Raw genomic sequence first — 23,742 nt, 5'->3', positions numbered from 1 at the left:
CTGGGTAAGGATTGTGAGAGTTGTATTTCTTTGAGCAGCTCAAAATATGGACTTTTAAATTCAATTTTTTTGTTTATGAGTTTATTTACATACCTTCTTAGAATTGCCAGAAAACTTATTGTTGTGAATTGTCATGGGGGATTTCACTAAAAAACCCAAACAAATGAGTTTGTTTAAAACAATCTGTGATACCAAACCAAAAGCTCTGCAGTTTTAATTTCATACATTTCTTGTCCAGCAGGGGCATACCAATTAGTGAATACTAATGACTGCCCACCTCCAGCTGTGTTACCATCTATGATGTTAAAGTTCTCTGGACATACACATTGCTCACCTGTGGTCAGTATCTAACTGGGTTTCTTCACTGCTACACTCAGAGCAAGGCACCTCTCTAAAGCACATCACTGTCTCCAGGCCTTTCCAGTCTGATTCCGTGTCACGTGCCAGGATTTGTTAACAGTCAGGGGTGTTATCCTACATGCAAGTCCTCTGGCTTTGTTCACACCAAAAGAACATACCATCCTTGGAACCTTTCTGCTTGCAATCTTCCATCAGGTGTGCTCTAGGAGGAAACGGAACGAGGTCCAGGGAGGTCCATTTGTACGAAAAATAAAAATAAAATAAAATAAAATCAGCCATTAGATAAATTAATTAATTAGCCATTACATTGGATAAAAGGGGGAAAAAGTTCAAGGGGGTAACATAAATTGCAACAAACACTAAGACAATGCTCCTTAATAAATGACATGCCATAACTGCAAAACAGCAAGTGCCCAGCTGCCAATGGGTTTCATGCTAGATAATGTAGAGTTGATAAACTGATCTTAATGCCTAAGTGATTAACAGTCAATTATTTTAATATGGCAACTAAAGCTGAGCCATGCCTACTGCTGCAGCACGAACAGCTGAGGAGCTGCATCATTATCTGTGTCTTTGTCTTTGTAATCTTTTTAGTGGGAAATGTCTTTAGTTTGTTGAAATGGCTCTGAAGGGACAAAGGAGTCAGAAGATATAAAATTTCCACAAGCTTACGGAATGTGGGCTTCCTTTCATCCGTGGTGGGGCAGGATGAACAATGGCCCGTTATCAATTGCTTGAGGTAAGTTATGTGCTGCAGTTTTTCACAGTCTGTTCCAGAAACAACAACTGTATCTATGTCCAAACCCTAGAATATCGCTCTGCAGGAAAAGCAGGAAGAAATAACAGGGAGTGTTTAATCTTTTGGCATAGAGCAGCCTGATATAATGGGTATATGGAGAGTGCTTTGAAATGATGCTTTCTTGATATGAGGCTGTGTTTACATCGGAGTACAGTCCCGTTAAAAAGCTGTGTCTCTGTTCAGGAAACATGATTTTAGCTGAGTATTTAGAAGATAGCTCCTTAAGACTACATTTATGTTCTTAAATCTTGTGAAGAAAAGGCAAGTGAAAGGCATAGTTTCAAGTTTTGAAAGGATATATTAATTTAATATATCCTGCACTCAAATCATTACATGTTAAACTTTCAGGGGCATCAATATGCAGAAATTCAGGGAATATCACGCAGTAACACACAATGATGTAGTTGCTCTGGACTACCATTCATGCTGCTGAGTTGTTATCTATGATGTTACAAACCATCAGTTTCCATCAGAACACAAATACCTGGTGCTGCAGCAACAAAGGAGCCAAGTGGATTATGTTCCTCTGTTGCAATGTTTTTCTTGTTTTCTGGGGATTTGGAGCACAGTTTGTCTTGGTTTAATTTTTATGAGGGCTTTGGGGCTTTTGTCTCACTTGGCACAGTGAGGTATAGCAAGATTTCATTTATGATTGTATACCCTATGTTTTTAGAGAAAATATAGCAGAAATAAAAATACTATTTTATGATGGGCTCCCTTTCTGCATGTGCAGCACATAAACTGAGGTTCCCTGAACACTGCACTCAGAGGCTTGGCTCAAACCCTGTTTACTTTCTGGGAGCTGCAAAAACTGATGGCTAGAAGATCTGTGGTTTGACCTCCTCAGGGCCATGAATTACTTACCTGTGTAGTCATAAGTTTTTATGGAGTAAATATAGGTGTTGGAGGTGTCAAATTTTCCATATGCATCAAGCAGAAGGCAGTAGGATTTGGATGAGACTCCGCTTAGCTGTAGTAGCTGGGTAGCTGCATAGGTCCAACACAGGAGATTGTAGAGGTACTAATGCAGGACTGTAGGAACTTCATATGCCCATCCTCTGTTTATCTGGCACAGATGCCTGACCCCTCATTTGTTAAACAAAAATGTTCTACTTCCATTCTGGTGTTGAAAACTACTTTTCCAGTGATGCTCATATGTCCAGTCACTGCAATCTGCCCTAGCTCTTGGACTAAAGAATGTACAAAAGGTGGAAGCCAAAGAGGCTCTTCTTCCCTTTACAACTTTTCATCCACGGGATTGAGATGGGCATAAAATATATTGTGAATTGACTCTCATATCTGCTGTGATCTTGTCTCCCATAGTAAACTTTGCAGAATTCCTTGTTCAAAACATGTTACTTCATTGTATAAATACATCTTCAAATATAGATGATAAAAACTAGGAGCAATACTAAAGTTATTGAGGTTCCTGAAGGCAAAAATAGCAGACAGGGAGAGAAGTGAGAAAGAAAATTGAGAGACGTTGGAGTGAAGCCTGTGAACATTTAGCTGATCTGTAGCTGGGCCATGTATTGGAAAATACATGGTTTGAGCAATCAGTATTCTACTTCAGGGGATGAAATGAAGCCTTTGCTCTGAAACTAACGTGTGAAATTGTTTTCTTATGTCAAATCCTGTTTAGTATGTAAATTTTAAAAAATTAGCTCTGTTTGTAGTGGTTTTCCTAGGCTCTTCCTGTGATTGCCCTTCATTGCTACCACCAAAGGAGAATCATTGTTGTGTCTCTGCTGGCCCTTTCATTGGAGATTACAGGCATACCTGCAGTAGTCACCTGTTTTCTCATCCAAGACAAGAGACAGAATGTGGCCTTTGAGATATCAAAAGCTTTGTTTCAGTGGGCAGCTCCCGATTGCTGTGGTCATGCTGGAGGTGATCAGTGCTTATGAATAGCAGGGCCAAGCTGTCTGAGATGTGACACCAAAGAGCTGAGGCAACAGAAATGAAAAGCAATACTGGAAATCTGTGCCTAATTAATTTTCATGAAAGCAAAGCTCATTGTAGAGGTATGATATACTCTGCATGCTCCTGATAATATTTTTGAACGTGACCTACATTTTCTGTTACATTCCTGTACCTAGTGCTTCCTCTTTGTTTTGTGTTATGAATGTGTGCCTGAGAAAATGTTCCTTACCTTTGCAATTCCTACAGCAGCATGATATGTAAAGAGACAGAAAATGGCTTGAAAAAAGCTGAATTCACAGTTAGTCAGTGAGAAACAAATCCTGTCTGGAGTTGCTGTCTCATAGGCTTTTTGTCCCATTTGCAATCCGCATGTCATTTCTGTGAAAGGAAGTCCTACAACAGAGGATGGCTCTGACAGGTCTCCTGTCCTGGTAATTTGTTGTCTTGATGCCCTGCATGACCATCTGGAGACCATATCCAATATCCAGTGCTGAGATGGGCTCTCACTGAGCTTATTGCAAACTGCGGGAGCCTGAGTGGGAGCTCACCAGGATCACTTAGCCCTTTGCTGGTTTGAAATTTGGGTGGTTTTAAGCTTAAAAGCAAACAAAAAAGGCAGGAATCCCAAGGACAAGTGTTTCCCTGGAATCAGAAAGTTTTCCAGTGCGATGAGCTTAATTAAAACTAACAGAACATTTTAGTTGTGTTGTAGTCTTTTTCTCTAATGTGTTGCCCTTGTAACCTGCCTCAAAGAAAGCCATGTGGTGCATTTTGGAGTCCAATTTGAGCTGGCCTGCAGGCAGTGGTGCATGGCTATCAAATGGATGTTTGACACACTGCTGCAAGCCAGAGAAGAGAGAACAGCTATTGCCTGCTGTTGCTGCCCCTGTATGGGGTAATCCATTTCTTAGGAGCAGTATGATACACCTCTGCATGGGCTCAGCAGAAAGCTACAGGTGCTGTTGGACCTCCTCACCTTGCCCAGGCCAGTGAAGGGCCCCAAACTTCCCTCGTCCATCACTGTGATCTCCAGGAAGGAACTGCTTCGGTCTTCAGGGGGCATGGGCTATTTCCCTTGCTCACAGGTGCTCTGTGTAATGCTGGCTCTGTGATGTTTACACCTCTGAGCACTTTGCTCAGCAAATGACAGAGCTCTGGGTGTTACCTGCTGGCAGCCAGGACTTGCCACCATGGATAGAGTATTTGATAAGCAGTGTGCCCAGATGCCTTTCACCCAGAGCTGCTGCACAGACTTTGAACTGAATGTGCTCACTCTAATCTTCTCAGAGAGGTACATGGTACATAACTGGATTTAGACCAACAGCATGCCATTTTTAGTGAGTCATTTACTCCACAAGCAAGCCAATTAAAACATAAAGTATTTACAGCTTCCACCATGTCAGTGCTGAACCTGATATCCTGGGATGCACTCTGCCTACTTCATCTCATGCTCTTGAGCATCCCAGCAGGCTCAGCGTTCCATCCGTTCTTTTTCTTGCCTATAGCTCAGCACATGCCTCGAAGTCGGGCTGACTCTGCTGATTGACAAAGAGCATCAGATGGTTTTTTGACATTAGATGTCACACTGTGAGTGGAGCTATGCAAAACAGGTCCTTCTACAGTTGTCTGACAGCCACTGTGAACGCTGCTGTCAGCTTGCTGGGCCGGGTGCTGTGTCCTAGCACAGGTCTTGGCACCGAGAATTTTCCCCTTGCTCTTGATAGTCCTGTCACCAGATTTGCAGAATGCACGGGTAGAAGCCATTAGTGCTATTATTCAGCTCCTTGGTGAACTAGGGGGTTAATCTGAGTTTTATGAGGGCAGACTCTTCCTCCCAAGTGGAGGAAGAGAGAGATAGGGGACTTATCTCTGTGTCACCTGATCTTAGCACTAAATTGAGAAATAGAGGTGAAAGGGCTTGGCAGATTATCTTTCTCCTGTATTTTGCTTTCAGTATAAGTTCTGGGTTTTATTCTGTTGACAAGATAAAAAGCAAATGATTTGAAATAACTTCTTGAATCTGCCTTTCACTGTCTTCTTTGGATGCACTGAGAGGTGAACGATACCATCGCCAAGGGCTGGAAATCCTGCCTGGATAACTGCAGTCCTGTGCATAGCTCCTGGCAGAGCAGGCTGTAGCTTTTCCACAGGGAGAGGGATAGCAAACCAGTCAGAGGGAAGTGGTTGTAATGAACCTAATCCCATTAAGCAAAGTATTAGCGGGACTGGAGATGCTGTTGATTGCTAGCACCTGCCTGGTGGCCTTCCCAGGAGACACCCCTGGGCTCTTTAAATTCCTTGGGGAAGGGTAGGGGCCTTTCTGCTGCTTGTCTCCTCTGAGGTAGGTGCAAAGTCATGAGTACTCTCCTCTTACTAAAATGCAGAGTATGTTTTTGTGTCCTGGTACTTGCTCTCTGACAGGTTCTCAGCAGACCTCAAGCTTGTTTCTGTAGGAGTTGTTGTGATTTGTAAGTTCACTTCCATAGCGTGATTTCTTTTGTTGTGTTTGGTCCCCAGGTGCGGGTTTTCAGTGAAAAGATTTAATTGTGTGTCTGGAGACTGTCCTCTTGCTCTAGCAAAAATGCACAATTGTAACTTTCTGCTGGTCCAACCTTAAGTAGCTCAGATTTGTGAGATACTGCTGCTCTTGTTCCAGCATTTTTTCATGCTTTACCTGCCCTATTACACTTGTTTTGTGCCTATGGTGAGTGATTGCATCGTAGAAACCATAAACTCTGGAGGGAAGGTGTGGTCCCTGTAAAGACTCTCTGTATAGAGCCTTGGTTGTTTGCCCCAAAGCCCCCAAAGAGATTATCTCCCCTAATGATAAAAATGAGGTCAAATATGCATTTCACTTGTGAATGGACTATTGGAAAATGCTTAAATACCTGCTTGGTAGCAATCTGTGATGAATGCGTGGCAGAGAGCATGGCAGGCTAGGTGTGGAAAAGGTGCAGTGTTTTGTGATGGCTTTTCCTGGCAGGAGGTGGGAGTCCTGCCTGCCTCCTTTAGTCCTTGCACCTGTCCTCCTATGCCCTGACCTGAGATAGCAGGGAGGGAGTTTGTCCTGGATTAAAAAGTGATTAAGTTTTTACTTCTCCAAAGCCCTATACCCAACACACAGCTCTCCAGTGTGATTTGGGCAGTAAGGCGTTTCCATGTGCATTATTTTGGCTGGCAGGTACCTGGTTTGAATTGTTTTTTATACAGGCTTGTCAGTATAGTTTTTTTCTAGCAAGCTCTCACCCAGTGGAAAAATCTTGTAATAAAATAATATTTATTTAGTCGAAAAAATTTGAAAATGCTGTTGCTGAAATAAATGTCCCCTGTTGCTTTTCCATATTTGTATATATTCAAATGGAGATGTGACCTTGGAGTTTCAAAGCTGATGCATCTCTGTGCAGCTAATAGAGCACACTTTTCTTCCACTGGGCAGGTATCTGTAAAAGAAGAGTTTTATGACAGTGTTTGAGCTTTGGGCACTAAACCCTTTTCCCTGTGTGTTAGTGAGCAGCTGCTGGTAAGTCGGCCAGCAGATGTGAGTCAAACTTGGAAGGTTCTCTGTGGGGTACAGGGCCTTCACTGCAAAATTCCACTTCTGTTACTGTCTGGGATAAGCTGCTCCTGCTGTGTCCCCCAGGTGATACTGAAATGGGTCTGCAACAAGCAGAGATGAGGAAGAGAAGGCAGACTCTGGCACCAAAGGTGGTTTCACAGCAGTTATTTGGTCTTGGGAAATTTTTCGGGGGGCCATTGGGGTTTTATATCTTGAGCTAAGGGGCCCTGCTATAAAAAAAGGAAGCTCTTTGTAATGTGGGCAGAGGGCAGAAGTAAAATCCCCTGCTTGGGTTTACTCTGTGTGGCAAACCTAGTCTTATTTCTCTTTTATCCACTCTGATCCCTGCCAGTTAGCCAGGAAGCTACCTGCTGCTGCTTCTAGTCAGCTCATGCTGGGATGATTGTTGGCTTAGCAGGATGCACATTAAGTGGCACTAAAAATAAATAGAAAATTGGGTTTTCTGGCTCTCTTTTTTGATTTTCCTCCTTTAAATGAAAGAAATTGTTAAGCTCTCAGGATTGTTAGAACAGAAACAAAACAAAGAAGCCCCTGCATTGCGAACACCTTCTGAAAGCAGGGCTACATGAGGAGGAGAGGCCATCCCTGGTGGGTGCTGCAGTACAGGCATCTCCCAGATGGGCCATTACACTCCCACAAGGAGCTTGACAAAGTGCTGCCTCTTCCCCATGCAGAGACCATGAAGCTGCTCTTACAAGCACCTTCAGAAATAACATCTTTCCACTGAGGCTTCCCAAAGCCTAGGGTGGAACACACGAGTCAATTCTGAATGATCTATTGGAAGGAGACAAATGAGACCATCCTGAGTCCCTCTTTTCTTCCCCCAAATGTTGTAGCAGTATAGCAGTTGTGCCAGACTAAATGCTGACAGTCTTTAACATAATTTGTCTGTACTAAATGCTGCACTTCATGTACTATATTTATACCCATCTATTCCCTTTCATGTCAGATAAGTTCTAGTGTGTGGGATGCATAAAGAGATTGACTGAAAAATAATTTTTAACCCTGTGAGTCCTACAGCTTCCTGCAAGTAGGGAAGGTTGAGGTTATTTTCCTATCAGATGGTTATGGTGTGCTTTACTCTTTTTTACTTGACTCTTTATTGTGTTGTGCTATTATAAAACTATGGTGTGGAAGTTGCAAAAACCTTGGTTGTGAGGTTTATATGCCACGCAGCAATGCAAAACTTAGAATATTGTGAGGGCTGCCTGGAACTTCGCTTAAGAAGTGACTTGGGAAACCCTCCGAGCTGTGAAGGAGGTTTACCCCTAGGCTGTAGCACTTAACTGCTGTGTCCCTCTTACTAAAAGGAGGCTCCTACTAAACCTTCCCTGAGAGGAAGCCTGGAGTCTTGGTGTGATTGAAGTCCAGCAGACATTCCTATCCATCCTTGGGAGGGAGGAGCTGGATGAAGTTTTTCTTCTCTGGTGGGTGAATTATAGTGTGGAGGTGCCTCTTCAAGAGTTCCCTTTCCTGCCTGTATAGAGAAGCTGGTGTGAAGACTCAGCATTGTCCTAGCTTCTCCTATGAAAGGTGTTTGTCATCGTCTCTTTTCAGAGGGTGAGACAAATGCTAAACACCTCTACAATTTTATTTATATGTGTATGTATTCATGTTGTTGTCAGGTGTTTCTTTAGCTTTATGCTATATACAGTAAAGGGCAGCAGGAGAGTCAAGATTGACAGGGTTTATATCTATAGATCTGCTCTCAAGCAGACAAGGACCAGATTTGAGTCATTGCCTGGCTTTAATTTCTCCAGACCAAGTTCTACTTTAACGTCCCCCTGAACCTAAAGCAAATCCCTTCTCATTTGCCTGCCTTGGTAAGTGCTGAGCACAGACGCTCAGCTGCTGTAAATAATGTTGGCTCTGACGTCAGGGCTGTTACAACAATTGACATCAGCTGAAGACATGTCTATGCCTAAGCATAACCTACAGGTATTACAGCATGATTTACAGAGGCTCTTAGCAGTGTAAACCATATGTTTTATAGCTGCTGAGAAGGAGAAGAAAGTATTTGACAACAAGCAAAGGCATATTTAGTAGCATTTTTATTTAGATGAAATTGCCCAGTTAGGGGTTTTTAGGAAATACATTTGCTGTGCTACACAGCACCACATAGTTCAAGCACATAGTACCCCAGGCATTCAATTTATCATAATCTATCATGTTAACTTGGCTAATTTGACACTGAGTCCTGCAGAAATGCTCTCAGACAGTTCTGCATTGTCTGCTAATCTCCATGACATGCGAGCCTGTGGGAAGGACCCTAAAGAAAAGCAGACTTTGGTGCTTTGGATTTGAGGGAAGGGAAAAGAATAGATCTCAGTCGTTCATAGAATCATAGAATATTCGGAGTTGAAAGGGACCCACAAGGATCATCAAGGTCCAGCTCCTGGCCCTTCACACGACAGCCCCAAGAGTACTGTCCAAACACTTTTTGAGTTCTGTCAGGCTTGGTGCTGTGACCACTGCTGTGGGGAGCCTGTTCCAGTGCCCATCCACCCTCTGGGTGAAGAACCTTTTCCTGATATCCAACCTAAACCTCCCCTGCCACAGCTTCATACCATTCTCTCAGGTCCTGTCACTGGCCACCAGAGAGAAGAGTATTCATTATATTCATTATGCTGTAATATGACATAAATAATAAGTACAATATAGCGTATTATTATTATATTAATTCATTAGTATTTCTTGTAATTCACTTAATCTTTGGAAACAGCTGTACTGAAATACTGTTCCTCCCACGGTGTGAGTAAATGACAGCAAATTTCAACTAAATGTGCCTTGAAGGAGGGGTGACTCTCTGAAGTCTTGCTGTGGAAGAGCTGGATAATGAACTGAAATGTGACTGAGAGGCAGCAAGGACAGAGAAGGGGGTATCTCCTGGAGAGAAAGGATTCTGCTTAAAGGTCTGAAGCCCCTCTCTGTGCAGCTCCTTGCTGAGCAGAAACAGGCAACTGAAGCAATGCTGTTGAGTCTCTTGCAGCCCCCAGCAGTGACTTCAACATTTCCCAGTACTTGAGAACTGATCTGGAGACTGTGTTAGTGCTAGGAAGCCAGGGAAAATGCTGCCTGCCCAAACTGCTAATCCTGCACATGCAACCAGGCTGACCTTGGCTTGTGTCAGCGGGGTTCCTGCATCCTCTTGAGTTGCAATTCCTCATAGTTTGTTTAAAAGAGAGTGCTAACCCAGCCTGGACTGTGCAGGGGCAGATCTGGGAAAGAGAAAATGAGAAAATAGAGACGTGCCATCAGAATGGGTGTCTTTCCTGTGGTACAGCAGCCACGAGTCGAGGTATAGATGCTGCTCAAGAAGGAATATCATCTCCAGCACAGCGAGGGCTGTGTGTCCTGGTCTCTCCCTGAACTGGAGTTGCTTTTGTCATTAGGTAACCCCTGACAATATATTGTGACAGTGCAGAAGTGAAAGGGGATGTGTAGTTAGGCTTTACCTTTGTAAGTCTCAATTGTTGATCTCTATGAGCTAAACATTCAAGGACAGAAAGGTACGTAAGGAAAAGAATCCTCTTTAATTAGACTGCTCGAGCTTGGATATCTTCATTGTTAAACATTTGCTAAGACAGCTGAGGAGCCAAAGGGGATTATTTTGTCTATTATTAACTAGCTGCTGAACATTTCCTAATTGATACTATATTGTCTCTTTCGTTAATAAACATTACCGGAGTTTATGCAAAATTAGCACTTGCAAGTATTGCCTGTTTAAATGGACTCCTAAGTACAGATTATTGCCAATTTGCTTTTGGAAGTTTAAGTAGTAAACCTGGAGTGTCTTACAGCCACTGACTTCTGGCAAACAAATTGATGTCACCTTGTTTCTCTTGGATGGTCTATCCACAACAAAATCCAATATGTAGTCATGTCCATTTGGTATATTAAAACACAAATGGTTTTACAGTGACATGGAAAACTTCTGACAAAACCCAGGGTTGTAACATCCAGATCTGTACTTAGAAGGGTGTCTTTGAGGCAGAATTTCTGGGACCTTTTATTTCTAAAATTTCAATTGTGAATATGCACAAAAATCCAAAAAACCCACTTTTTATTTGTAAAAGAGCCAGTGTTTCATGACTGGATGTGAGATCTAAGCAGAAAAGTGAATGGAGCCAGGGATAAACACTGAAGCAATGATACTGGAGGCATGTGTCCCTGTAAGAAATCCCTCCCTGCGCTGGATGTACATGCAGAAGCTGTGCAATGCCCTGGTTTTACATTGCCTGTGATAACAGAGCAAACAAAATTTGTCATAATCAGCAGGTGACTCGTACCTGGCAATTTCACATCAGGGCTTGCTCACAATTTACCTCGTCAGAAGCACAGGTCTGCTGATGCATCCCTGCTCTCCTGCCTGGAGGTCAGGCTAAAGGATCCAGGGACCATAGCCTGCTTTTGGGGCAGTTTCTGTCCCTGTTTCAGGTGATGTTGGCAAGGAAAGCAGAACAATTACTTGGAGCACAGCAGAATTACTCCTTGGTTGACAATAGAGTGAGTTATTTGGCTGGGGGTCCATTTATAGAGCTGGATTGAGGGGCAGTGCCAAGGAAATTGGAGCGTGCCTTCTGGGGTGTGTTTTCAGCCTGTAAACTAATGGGTTTGTTTATATGGTTGAAATACAAGGTTCCCAGGTAAGCATCTTCAGGGGCAGAGGTGTGCAATTTGAATCATGTAGACATAGCAGAAAGGTTGCATGACACTGTGTGTTTGAAAAACAACCAAACACCCAAATTCACCCACACAGGTTCCAGGTGTATGTCATAATTCTAGGTATTTTGTTAAAAGTGTCTAATATTTTCTCCTGCATTTAAGACAGTGTATATATAAACAGACAAAAAGAAACAAAACTAAGGTTGCACTGATGAAGCCAATTCTGGAATTTCCTTGCTTTTGAGACCTCAGCTACCTGAACACTAGGTGTGTTGCTTTGGGTTTGGTTTGGTTTTATTGTGAAGTTTTAGAGGCTTCTGGAAACACAAACACAATATATCTTGTAGAAACTGTTCTGTTTCTTGTGATGTTCCTAAGTGTGGAAGATATACTGCGGGAGGCTGTCATGTGAGCCACCTGTGGCAGGGTGCCATAGATGTCAGCCAGCCACCAGATCAGAATGAAACATTGATTTACTATTTCTCTCCTGCCAGAAAATAATAGTCCCCGTTGTGACCTCAGGCACCTGTTGCACTGAAGTTGTAGACTTTTATGCTCTCACCTTCCTGCTTATTCTTGCTCTTTCTGCAGTCAGCTCCTGGTACCAGCTGATATTCCCACAGACACTCAGCTCCTGTTTCTAACATCCCCACATCTGCATAGGGACCTGCGTTGAGGAGAATGTGCAGAATATTCTCCCTGTTCTGAATCAAGTCCCCCTCCAGCACGCAGGAGCAGTGCTTGCAGGATAAATCGTGCTCGTCCCTGGAATCTTGTCTTGGGGAAGGTTGTTTGTGTGCAGCAGGGGTGGCACAGAGGAGTGATGTGCAAGGGGAGCAGGGTCAGCCCGGCTGGCAGATCCCTGCCACCACTGAGCTCCACCAGGCTTTCAGCTTTCTCTCAAAGTCTACTGGTTTCTCAGTGGATGACTAAAATGCACTTTGGTTTTCTTCATGTGGGCATCAGATTCTTTCTGTAAACTCACACTGAGGAATCTCTGTGATTTCTGCTGCTGTCTTCAAAAATAGAAATTCAGAGCAAGCCAGAATAGCTGACAATATTCTTTCATGCTGCTAGATGGTCTGGCCAGACCCGACTCGAATCCTGTATCCTGTCATCTCACCACACACTCCGCTGTCTCTCACCCTTGAAATAACTTCAAATTCGGAAGTGGCACCTGAGTTCCCACTTCAGAGAGTGGGCAGTGACTAGTTTTGAAGCAAAACAGGTGAGAGGTGCTGCATGGTCTGTCAGGGTGAAACCAGTCAAGAAGAAAAAATAGTGGATAAAAAAAGTGGGAAGAGGTGTGCAGGCTTTCAGAAAGATCAGCAGATAATTTGAGTATGTTTTGCATTATTTAAGATATCATCTGGCAATTGTAGTTTGCCCTTAGAACAGCCCATTAAACAAGAGGTTTTTATTTTTGTGTATACCACAAAGGTAAAACTTGTGTGGAAACCTTGTTGACATATATTTAGAATAAAAAACTTCTGTCTTAGTGCCAAATGAAATCATTGGGAGATTAAATTTCTTCTTTACTGTAGAGAAATACATCTTGCATACACCTGTTAGTGGCAAATTTTGGCAGCTGTTGTCTAATAAGTAAATTTATCTGCTGCTATTCTATTTTGAGACTTGTTAATTTAGAAAAATGTTGAAAAGGAAGGTGTGAGGAATGCTGCCTTCCTCTGAGACACAAATATGCATGGCTAAATTGAAGACAAGTTCATGTAAAATGCCTCTGTTATCCAAATGCCACATTTAGGTTATTATACTTTTACAAATATTGCAGTGGCAGAACAGCTGTAAGAAAGTGATACAGGGAGAATGCTAAACAAGAGAAATGATGTCTGTACCCTGCAGTTGCTGTGCATTGGGAAAACGGATGTATGTGCCAGGGGAGCACCCAGGAGCTGGAGGCAGCTCCAAGGAAAGGCTGCCCTGAGAGAAACCAAAGCTACTGCTGGGCCCCTGTGAGGACTTTGAAGATGGAATATATTTATATTGCAGGTAGAGGTGAAATCTGCATTCCACAGAGTTCAGCCGTGAAACTTATGCTAAGATCAGTGGCACCAAAAAGGGGAGGAAGTAAGTTCTTCCACAACTTGAATCTCCCAACAGTGGCCTGGCAGGATTTTAAAATAGAAATAAAGGAATTAAAGGCAGACTTGCAAGGATCAAGGAAACTCTCTGCTTTGCAAATAGTACCTGGTGGTGGAACAGGAGCAGGAACCAAGGCAGGGAAAGAGCAGAGCAACTTTGTTAACATCAGAAAGAAAATAATGGCTTCTGAATGCAAATCCTAAGGACCAAAGTTCTGTGGTCCACCCCCTTGACCAGATGATGTATTGTAATAAAATAATGGCTCTGCCGGCAGATGATGCAAGTTAAGCAACATTTCCAATGCCAGCAATCTATGTAAAGAGAAATTATTCAAATGCAGGAGAAGAGTGAAAATTAAATAGCTGGAGATGGAGCAGTCAGAGTGCACCAAGGATGCAGAACAGCTAAAGATAATTAAATTACATAGAAATAAATTAGTTACCATAATGGTCAGATTAGGAAATAAAACACAGAAGCATAATCCTGCCAAGTTTTTGAGTAGAGCAGCAGAACTGGAACTTAACTGAACTGACAAATGAGAGAGAGATTTATAGCTCTTGCCTAAATTTACAAACAGCTATGAGTATTCAAATTTTGCTGTCACATCTGAAAGCAATCAAAACTCATCCTGCCTGGACCTTGTTAAAATCCTAAATTTAGTTATTTTCTATAAGGTTTTGAGGCAATCTTAGTTGATGACTTTGACTGAAATTGTTGGACCTGATGGATTTTGGAATCCACTTTGCATCTCAGGCAAATTTACACTCAAAAGTTAGTGCTATGAATATGAGAAATAAAAACTTACTTATCACAACACCTGTGAGCTAGATTGGTGTTACTTGCATGGCTTCAGTAACAAGGTCTTATACAGCGCCATGGCTGTGACCTAATTTGGCTACTTTGTGCCTGGAAACAAACCACAAACAAAGCAGCAGCGAGATAAACAGCAGAGAGATTATCTTCTTTTAGCACTTGCTGAAATCACCTGAATGAATGAACTGCTGCAATTCATCTTCCAGCGGTCATTTGTCCGTGCCCCTTCCCTTGGAGGCGTTTTTGCCGTGGCCAGAGGGGATGGCTGTGCCTGCTGAAGGGCAGCTAGGCTGAAGCAGCTCAGCAGGTGTCTGGTGTGCCCTGTGAATGTCGTGCAGTGCTGCTACCAGGGCGTGGACTGGCACCCAAGGGTGCCTGTTCCATCGTGGTTCCTGCAGCCACGCGGCTCACAGTGGGGAGGAGGGGCAGGGTGCTCCCTTTTTGTGGAGCTGGAGGGATCCCTGTTTCCCGGGCACAGAGGAGGGCTGGGACTGTCCTGCCTGCTTGGGGCAGAGCATAAACTATGGTCACCCCAGGCTTTGCTCAGCCTGTAGCCCTGCTCTAGACCATCCCATGGGAGTGGGTGGCTCTGGGAGAGCTCCCATGGGGTGATCCGTAGTGGATCATTGTCATCTCCAGCTTTTCATAGGTGGCAGTGCTGAATTGCTTGCCAGATAAATGTGGGGGAGGCTGAATTAGCAGGGCGATGAGGGGATAGACAGGGTCCTCAGAGCATGCAGGACTGGGGTACCTGCACCCCTCCAGCAGCAGCACCCCCAGCTGGGATGTGCAATGTGGCACAGGAGCCTGCTGAGGTGTGTGGGTGTCACTGCTGAGTTATAGTTCAGCTCCTCAGATGGACATGAACACCTAAGAAAGCATAGAGCAGGTTCTTTCTCTTTTACTAATTTAATTTCAGAACTGTATTGACCTTTCAGTGTGGTTCTATTAGCATCCCTGCTCCTACAGTTTGAAGCTCCTTTCTAGGCTGCTCCATGTGCTGACCAGTCTGTCTTTCATGGTGACTTTGAGCTGACTGGAAGCAAATCATTCTTTTCTTTTTTTTCTTATTTTATTTTTAATAGTAAGACTCTGTGAGCTACATTTTGACCTTGCAGGGGAGAAAGTACGAAGCAGTAGTAGCAACTGATGTATGGGAAAAATCTGGATATTAATAAATACATCAGTCCCAATGAGGCTAGAGCAACACAAAGAGATTGATGTTTTTTCTCAGGTCACAGTTTTGCCTCTGGCAGTATTAGCATGGATGCCATTTATTCATCAGTGTGATTTTGTTTACAAAGGCAGATGTATTCCTACCTTCTTTATTATGTTTTGAGCTTTTTTTTTTCTCTCAGCTTAGAACTTGAGGGCTGATAATTGTACAGTGAGGCTGCTGGTACTTGTTCATTTTCCAGGGGGGATCAAGAAATGAAGACCCTTTGATTTTCACAGTAATGAAGTAGGATGGCCCAAAATGGTACAAGTATAGAAAGGATTAGCTTGGCCTTTTCGGCCATTCATGCTTGGCATCATAGAAACACTGCACAACTATTCATGATTTTCTGTATGCTTTCTATTTTCCTTGTTGTCATGAATCAAGTGAGAATGAATGCCCTGCATTCATTATGAAAATCATTTTGATGGTTAGGGTAATGGGGATGCTCAATGTTATGAGGTAACAGTCTTTTTAGAATACTTTAAATAACATATTTAAGCAAACAGTTGGGCAGTCAGCACCTCCCACAGATATGAAATTATCTCTGGCTTCCAAGAGGGGAGAAAGTTTAATAATTTTACTTCTTTCATGGTTTGTATTTATTGAAGTAGTTAACATTTGTCTTCTCATTGAAATTACTGACTTTTTTAAGACTCTGGCTTTAAAAAAAAATGACAAAAAGAACAAAACCAACCAAGGCTCAGAATATGTTCTGCTGACAGAAAAAAGAATGGTGTGAAAGAAAGTCTTTTAAATCACTTTTCAATAAATGCAAAATAAAGGCCAATTTTACCGAGCTAGGACATAAATGACAGTTGAAGCAAGCCAAGACATTGGCTGTAATGACATCTCCACTGCAGCTGGCCCATCATCACAAATGGTTTTAGTGGGCTGTGTTTCCAGCTTTGGAGCTCTCAATTCACCCGAGCTGATGCTGCCTGTGCATATGTTAAGGAAACAGTGTTGATGTTTCAGCATTCACCCTCCAGATAGGCTTCCCATGATCCATCTTCGCGAGGGCTTGGTCCTTCCTAGGCAGCTTCTGGATCCTCCTCACCGTTGGTGGGTGTACACCACTTCCAGGTTAATTTTGCAGCCTTTGTGATGCATTCTCCTTTCCCAGCCATGCAATCCTCAGGTAACAAGAGGTTGGATGCACCTGCAGCCCCTCCATGTGCTGCACTGGAGCCGCTGCTGTGCCAGGAGCAGCATGCATCGTGGCAGATGGGTTGCAGCAAGTGACTCAGAGCTGTTGCATAAGCTGCAAGGGGGTAAACTTGGCCTACCAGGAACATTCCTAAATCAGAAGTGTTTCCCCCCCTGGCTCCAAAAATCCTAAGCAGAAAAGATCCAAAGATTGCACACATCTCGGGTTGGTTTTGGTATTTTGGGATGCACATAGTTTGCAGTTCCAGGATGATCCATAATCTCCAGGGCCAGGAATGCAATTAAAAGGAAAGATATGTTTGTATGTGTGGGTGGGCGTGTAATATTCTCAGGCTTGTGGCCTTGAGAGGAAACAGTAAATAGCATATGAAACTCCATAAAATGGTAAGCGTTGGCAGCTTTGTTCCTCAAGGATTATGCACCAGCCTAAAGTAAAACTGTGTTACCTAATAGGATAGACAGGATCTTGGCAAAGATGAGACTGGCAGGTATTATGCATGGGCAGAGCGTGGTCAACCTCATGTTTGGTATGATTAAAGCTTTTTGCTAGAAAATGTGTGATGAGACGTTTTCAGCAGGGAATTCTCTTTGTTATTTGCAGGGATTATAAAAAAATGGAAGCTTTTTTCCAAAACCACTAAGGAGCAAATACTACTTTTCTTCAACTGCACAAGCTCTGCCCTCCCACAGGGTAGTAGATAAACTGGAGTTGAATATATAAATCTACTCTACTCAGGAACCAGCTACACCAATAAATCAGTATTTTCTTGCTACGCATGTAATATATAAATGGCACATTCACAGATGTCAAATAAGTTTCCCTAACTAAGGAAACTGTTCAACACACTTCAGATCTTCGTAGCAACACTTAAAGTACCACCCTAATAGCATCAGTGGAGTAGAAACTGTTTAGCAGAATAGCACAGACTTTATATAGGGTCTTCCGTAGGCTGATATTTTTAGTCTTCAGACTTCAGTTATTCTAGCTGAATTAGTAGATCCTTTCAGAATATCTGTTTTATTTGAAACCTGCAATCTTGATAGCAGCTTTTCAGCTAGTTCTTTGTCTTATTGTAAACCTTACCTGTTTCCTTCATACAGCAAATACAGAGGGAAGATAGAACATACAGGTTTTGGCCACGCTCTCATAAATTCACGAAACATGGGATTTCTTGCTGTGAGAAAAACAGCTAAATGATTGCTGCTTTATCTAGTAAAAAGAATGTGTCCTTCCCAACAGAGATGATAATTCTTACTGACCTGAATGCTTACATATTTTACCTCTAAATATCTGACATTCAGTAAAGCTCAGATCATACTTCAGCATTTAAATGAAACTCTCATGGCTTCCAGCTGCTCTTTCCAAGGACTAGATGCCCAGATGACTATACCACACACACATACCTTGGTGTCTAAATTGGGATATTTAGGTGCTGGGCTCATTCAAAGATGAAGATCTTTGAAAGAATAGTGCTAAGTTGCACTCGGAGAGTTGCTGGAAAGCCTGATGCTAACTATAAAATGAAGTGGCAGCTTTTTAATGCTGCCATTTTAGAGAGTGAGTATCTACAATTAGCCCCTGAAATTCTTATTTGGATACTCTGCTTTAAATCACATGCATATAGCTGCAGATGGAGATACCACACTCTCACATGCCCATTTTAGATTAACATGGTATAAAAGCCAGCATGGCTAATACCAGCTATCACTAAGTAATAAGCTATTTCCTCTAAATTGCTGCAGAACTGCTGCATTGAGAGGTGGATATGAGCACTGGGAGAGCATGCACTGATTCTTTTGCGCTATTAAGTGAATGATAAAAAAATTATTTGAAAAACCAAATCCTGGTGCACCAGGTTTTTGGTGTAAAAACTCTCCTTTTGATGGAAATGACAAGATCTTGAGCGGTAAAGGCACAGCTGGTGCTCACATCTGGGCTAGGAAAAAATGGCCAGTGATGAAGGGTTGCAACAGAAATTGAGGGTCTTCCAAGGAGAAAAGGTAGAATATTTAGTGTTGTGGAAAGCCTCTTGTATGTATAATTGGGCCTCTTCACTGTGGAGGAAGAGTAGAAAATAAGGGGACATTAGGATGGTACACAGCAGCTCTGTTGTTCTGTAAGCATCGAGGACAGGGATATAAACCTTTTAGCATGGGACCTCCTGGCTTAAATGGAGAGCTTTTTAACAGACTCCGCGCTCTTGTGTAACTGCCTGTGAGGATTTTTGCCTAAAGGGGCTGGTTTTGGTCAGTGTTGAGGACAAGGTAGCTGACTGCATGACTCCTGCTCCCAGACATGTTAGCAGCTTGTGTGGTCACTCTGTGGCCCTGACTGTCAAATAATCAAGTAGGGACTCAGTGTGAGATCTCTTCAGCTTAGCCCTTCACTTCTGCTTCTGAAAAGAGCTGAGCTCCAGGTCAGCACTGAAAAAATCTGGAGTAGATAAAAGTCAGTGAGTAAGAGTGAAAAGAAAGAGAAAATGGCTATTTATAATCGTCTAATAGCTTTGTTGATTTTTTGGGGTATGTCTAAAGACCTATTTGGATCTTTTGTGATGAGACATGTGCTTAGCTTGGAGAAGGAGGCAATTATACTGTGAGAAAACTCAGCAGAGCATATATGTTTGATGTGATCTGCATAATAACATAAATCTAGTGTCTATGTGAAGATGATTTCAGCTGTCTCATACAGAAAGGCAGCTGGATTTTGGGACGAGGCCACCCACTGCCAGGAGAAAAATGCTTGAATGTTCAATACCTTTGATTCACGGGCTTTAGGAGGTGAGAATCATACTGTCACAGCATGTGCCTGGGAAGCATGTTAAATTTTCTACGCCTTGTCCTCTCCCCCTCTCTCACAGTCTGCTTCTAAATTGAACTTTCTGCAGATGAAACTTTAACTTTGTTTCTGATACATCTACATAAATCCCCTGTTTTCCATTTTGACAGGAATTTTACTGAAGAAAGGAGAAAAAAAAAAAGGGGGGGTTTTTTCCCCCCTTGTCTCTGCAGCGCTGAAGGTTTTGTGCTTGTCCTTTCTTGAAATATCTAAGTTAATTTTATAGCTATTGAGGAGCACAGTGTAAACGCAGCTTTATAACCCTTAACCACAACACAACACCCTCCTCCCTGGAATCTCCGCCTCCTGTACCTATTCTTGCAAACCGCCTGGAGCAACGTTTCTGCCTCATAAATCTGAGCCTTTGAGAGGGGCAGCATTGCATGCACTGCTCTTGCTGAAGTAGTCTATCTGGCTGATTTTTCTGATAATGCCTTTTTGATGTGTTGCTGGTAAATGGCTTTATTTGTAAGAGATTACGATCACGGCAAAAAATCCTGATAGTAACAAAAATAACCAATATGGGCAATGCTGGATTTTCCGCTCATTTGTAGTTTACCTTTAGCCTCCAGTTAAGCTTGTTGCCAATTATTTTTTTGGCACCTTCTATACACAGACCACAGAGGGTTTTGTTCTTCCTCTGTCTAAAATCCCACACCATCAATTAGTACAGGAATACGAGCTCCTCCATGGTATTTGAATCCAAGCAAACCTAAACCAAGCAATGTTTTGCTAATCTTTACATGCACCTGCAGAGGAACAGAGGCTGCACCTGTGGGGGAAAAAAAGTTACCAGTAGCTTTTCATGTGCAAAGCTCTTAAATGTAGCAATTACGCAAGGCAAATTATGAGGGGGTGTGGTTTATTGGTGACTGCTTTTATTGTACCTTATCATATGCAGAAAATGAATCATCTGATACAGAAATGGCTCTTTAGGGATCCACATATGCACCTGAGCCTAGATCTGCATTTAAAAGACAGGAAAGAGATCTCTTGGAATGTAGCTGGAGGAATAATATTGCAAATCTATGCAGTTTTGACAGGTAATTAATTAAAAAAAAAAATCCATATTTAGGTACTTAGGTGCTAGGCACCAAGAAAGAATTCTGCCTTTTCTGTATAGTAACTCTTAGAGCTGTACATTTTTAACGCATCTAAAAATCAGGCTGCTGATGTTGATGCCTGTGTTTATTTCCAGAGTCTGTGTAGTTGGACGTGCTGTAGCATAATGGTGGAAGCCCTTTCCCTTCAGAGAAAGAAACAGCAGTTGTGCAGTGGCAGCAGCAATGGGCAGGTCTGTGCTGGCACATGGATTCACGTTGTCACGTGGGTGTGGCAAAAATGCTGTCAGAACCTTTGAGAAGTCCTGATCCAGCTGAAAACTGGAGGCCCAGCTGTGTCCCTGTGTGTTTAATGCACAATTTCAGAGTTTTCTGGCACAGAGAAGCTTGCTTTTCAAAGTAGGCTAATTAATCACAGCCACAAGAGAGCAGAAATGGCCATTTGGGGTTAATGAGAGTGTGACAGCAGTGAAGTTGTGCAAGTGTGTTGGTGCAAACTGGCCCTAGGAGGGGTGCTGTGATTGTAAAAATCCCTCACTATGCATATTGCATAATTGTATGAACAGAATATTGCCTGGTGTGTCCCTTTAATTTCACATTGGGGAAAAACAGGGTTTTTTAATCAGTACTTTTGGAATATTAGTATCATCAACAGTTTATTTTTCCCTTTCAATCATGGTACCAGTTATTCATGACTGTCCTTTAGCTCGTCATTCTCCTGTATAACCTGTTGCTCAGGATTATAGCATTTTTTTCGCTGCCCATGAGATGCTCTCTCGTGTCAGTGTGTGCACAGCGCCAGCGTAGCTGTGCTCATGAGTCAGCTCAGAAGTTTTGGCAGCAGAGTTTAATGACAAGCACGATGCTCACATCTAAAGGGATGGTGGTTGTCTTAGAGATAGCTGCAGTTCATTTTGAAACAGCAACAGTGGCTTCTGTCTGCCTGCATAGGAGATCCTGGAATTCCAGGCATGAGAAGACACCGTTTGGAGAACAATTTCCTCTGCTTGCCTCCACATTTTCCTGAATTATTTTCACCCAGTTCAGGGGAGGTTCTCATTTAGAAATTTTGTGGCATTGATCTGTGGCTGCTCTGTTGTCTTCTATACAGTCTGCCTTTGCCACACTGACAGTGTACTCACACATTGACTTTCATCTCCAGCCAAGCCAAACTGAAAGATTAGGACTTGAAAATGCTTTGTGCCATGTCGCTGGGCTTTATTAAGAGCATGAATGAGGTTAGGATAAGGTTCTGCTCCACTCTTGCTGACTTGTCTCCTTAAGATATATCCACACTTCCAACTGAGCTGTGTGTTTTCACGTCTCCTTGCTCTGTGCTGTGCTCTATCTCTGTCATTAACAGCTCCATTTCTGCTGCATTTCACAATGTTTGAACAGAGGTGACATCCAAACCTCTTACTCCCATCCTTGCTAGAAGATGACAGGAGACCAGAAAGAAAAACAGTTGAGAGGGAAAATATCCCAAATTATACTCCTGTTCATAGTGTTGGAGTGTGAGAAGGAAAGGCAGAGAATGCAGCACAGTCATCTACAAATCATTTTGTCACTCAGAGATTGAATAACTTAATGACAAAGTTATTCCTGCCAAGTTCTGATGGCTTCTTACCTTCATAACATCTGCACTAATTAGTAACTTCACTTGGAAGCTGCTTGTGCAGGGTATTGTTCTGCTGTCAGTCATCAGACGGTGATACCTTGCTGGATGAGAGAAGGAGCCTCCTGCTCTGCAGTTTGTTCAGTGATCGAGTTAAATGTGTGTCTGTGGTGCTTGGTACACAGATCAGGCACATCAGTTATGAGTCCTTTGGGTGGCCACGGGATTGTCATGCACTCATAGCACTGAGCAAGTGCCATAAAGACAAATGTGACTGGAAGATGTGTCAGGAGAAGCATTTCCAACCCACAGTATCTGGAGTATCATGTGAAGCTTGTTAGGAGTGTTCGTTAAAAATGCATTCATGATGGAAAAGATAAGAAGAGCTTGTAGGAATGGAGAACCTTTAGTAGGAGAGTAAAAATGCTTTCACCGTTTCACACAGCAAAGCAAGACCTGAGGAGCAGCATGAGTGGGAGAAGGAACACTTATTTAAGGAAAATTCTGTCTCAAACCCTGTGGGACAGTCTGCAGCTGGATTAGTAAAGGGGGGAAAAAAGCTGAAGTCTCTGTAAGAAAACTGATGGATTCATTCAAGTGTTTGCATGACGTGGTGCCTGCAATGATATAACTTTGATCTCAGTAACCTGGGAGGTTGTTTCCAGTCCCATCTTGTTCTGACTGCCCACAAAGCAGTGCAGGGGTCACCAGTATGGTGGTATTACCCAGTTCTTTTTTTCAGCTAACATCTAGATGAAAAAGAGAGTTGTTACTTTAGTGTTTTGTTTGGTATCATTATTCTTTTTTTTTTTTTTTTCCCCTCCTTCTGTCATTCATAACTTTCCTGTTCACTGCTGGTTTTTGTCCCCACTTCCCCTTTATTATCCAGTGTAGCCATAGAACCTCGCTGGGCTACTTTGTGTGGTAATTCCAAATTTTTAACAGCAATTTTAACATATTATAGTTAGTCTTAGATTGACACTTGCTACCTGATTTGAAAATTTTGTTTAGTTAATTTCTGTTGGGTTTTTTTACTCATGACTTCTTCTACAGTTTTTTGGGATATTTAAGACTAACAAACAACATAACACCAAGACCACCCAGGTCCAGATGCCCAAAAAGAATGCCACCAACCCTTTCCCCCTTTAAGTACAGATCTTAAAACCCCAAACAAGATAACCATTCTTCATTGTTTCCTTCTTTGCATTATTTTATTATTCTGCTTTAGAAAACATTTATGCTAAAGAAAAATGTGAGAGAGCAAATGGGATTATGGACCTCTTTTAAAAGTTTTTGCATTTTTTCATAAGAAATTAAGTTTATAGCAGCCTTCCTCCCCTTGGTATTGTAGAATTTGGACAGCCCACAGGAGGGTTCCAGGGAAATCGGACACTTTCACAGAGCTGCTAAATACAAAAGGAACCAGCATCCTGTGAATGAAGTTCCCTGAGTAGCATTGTCGTAGTCTTTTCCTTATGCATCTTCCTTTTCTGAATGTTACTAGTTTGTATATCCTTCTTATAGTTTCCACAAACCCCTCCTTTCTGTCAGTAGTGGTGATAACAGATCTCATGACAACTTGCTTAACCTATTAAAGGTAC

At 42.5% G+C, this 23,742-nt stretch overlaps 1 protein-coding gene across 1 annotated transcript in view; it reads left to right on the top strand.

The window, feature by feature from the left end:
- The first annotated feature begins 5,122 nt into the window (after nucleotides 1–5,122).
- LOC121675863 (follicle-stimulating hormone receptor) overlaps nucleotides 5,123–23,742 on the top strand; it is a 217,195-nt gene continuing 198,575 nt past the window's right edge. Inside the window, exon 1 of the mRNA XM_042051671.1 lies at nucleotides 5,123–5,423. The gene's annotated coding sequence lies outside the window, so the exon portion shown is untranslated. The remainder of the gene's footprint in view (nucleotides 5,424–23,742) is intronic.

This window comes from Corvus kubaryi, unplaced genomic scaffold (genome assembly GCF_017639235.1).
Source record: "Corvus kubaryi isolate FWS band 111438036 unplaced genomic scaffold, C.kubaryi_AGA036_p1.0 76, whole genome shotgun sequence".
NCBI lineage: Eukaryota > Metazoa > Chordata > Aves > Passeriformes > Corvidae > Corvus > Corvus kubaryi.
The sequence above is the reverse complement of the archived record's forward strand: the minus strand, read 5'-3'. Positions and strand labels throughout refer to the sequence as shown.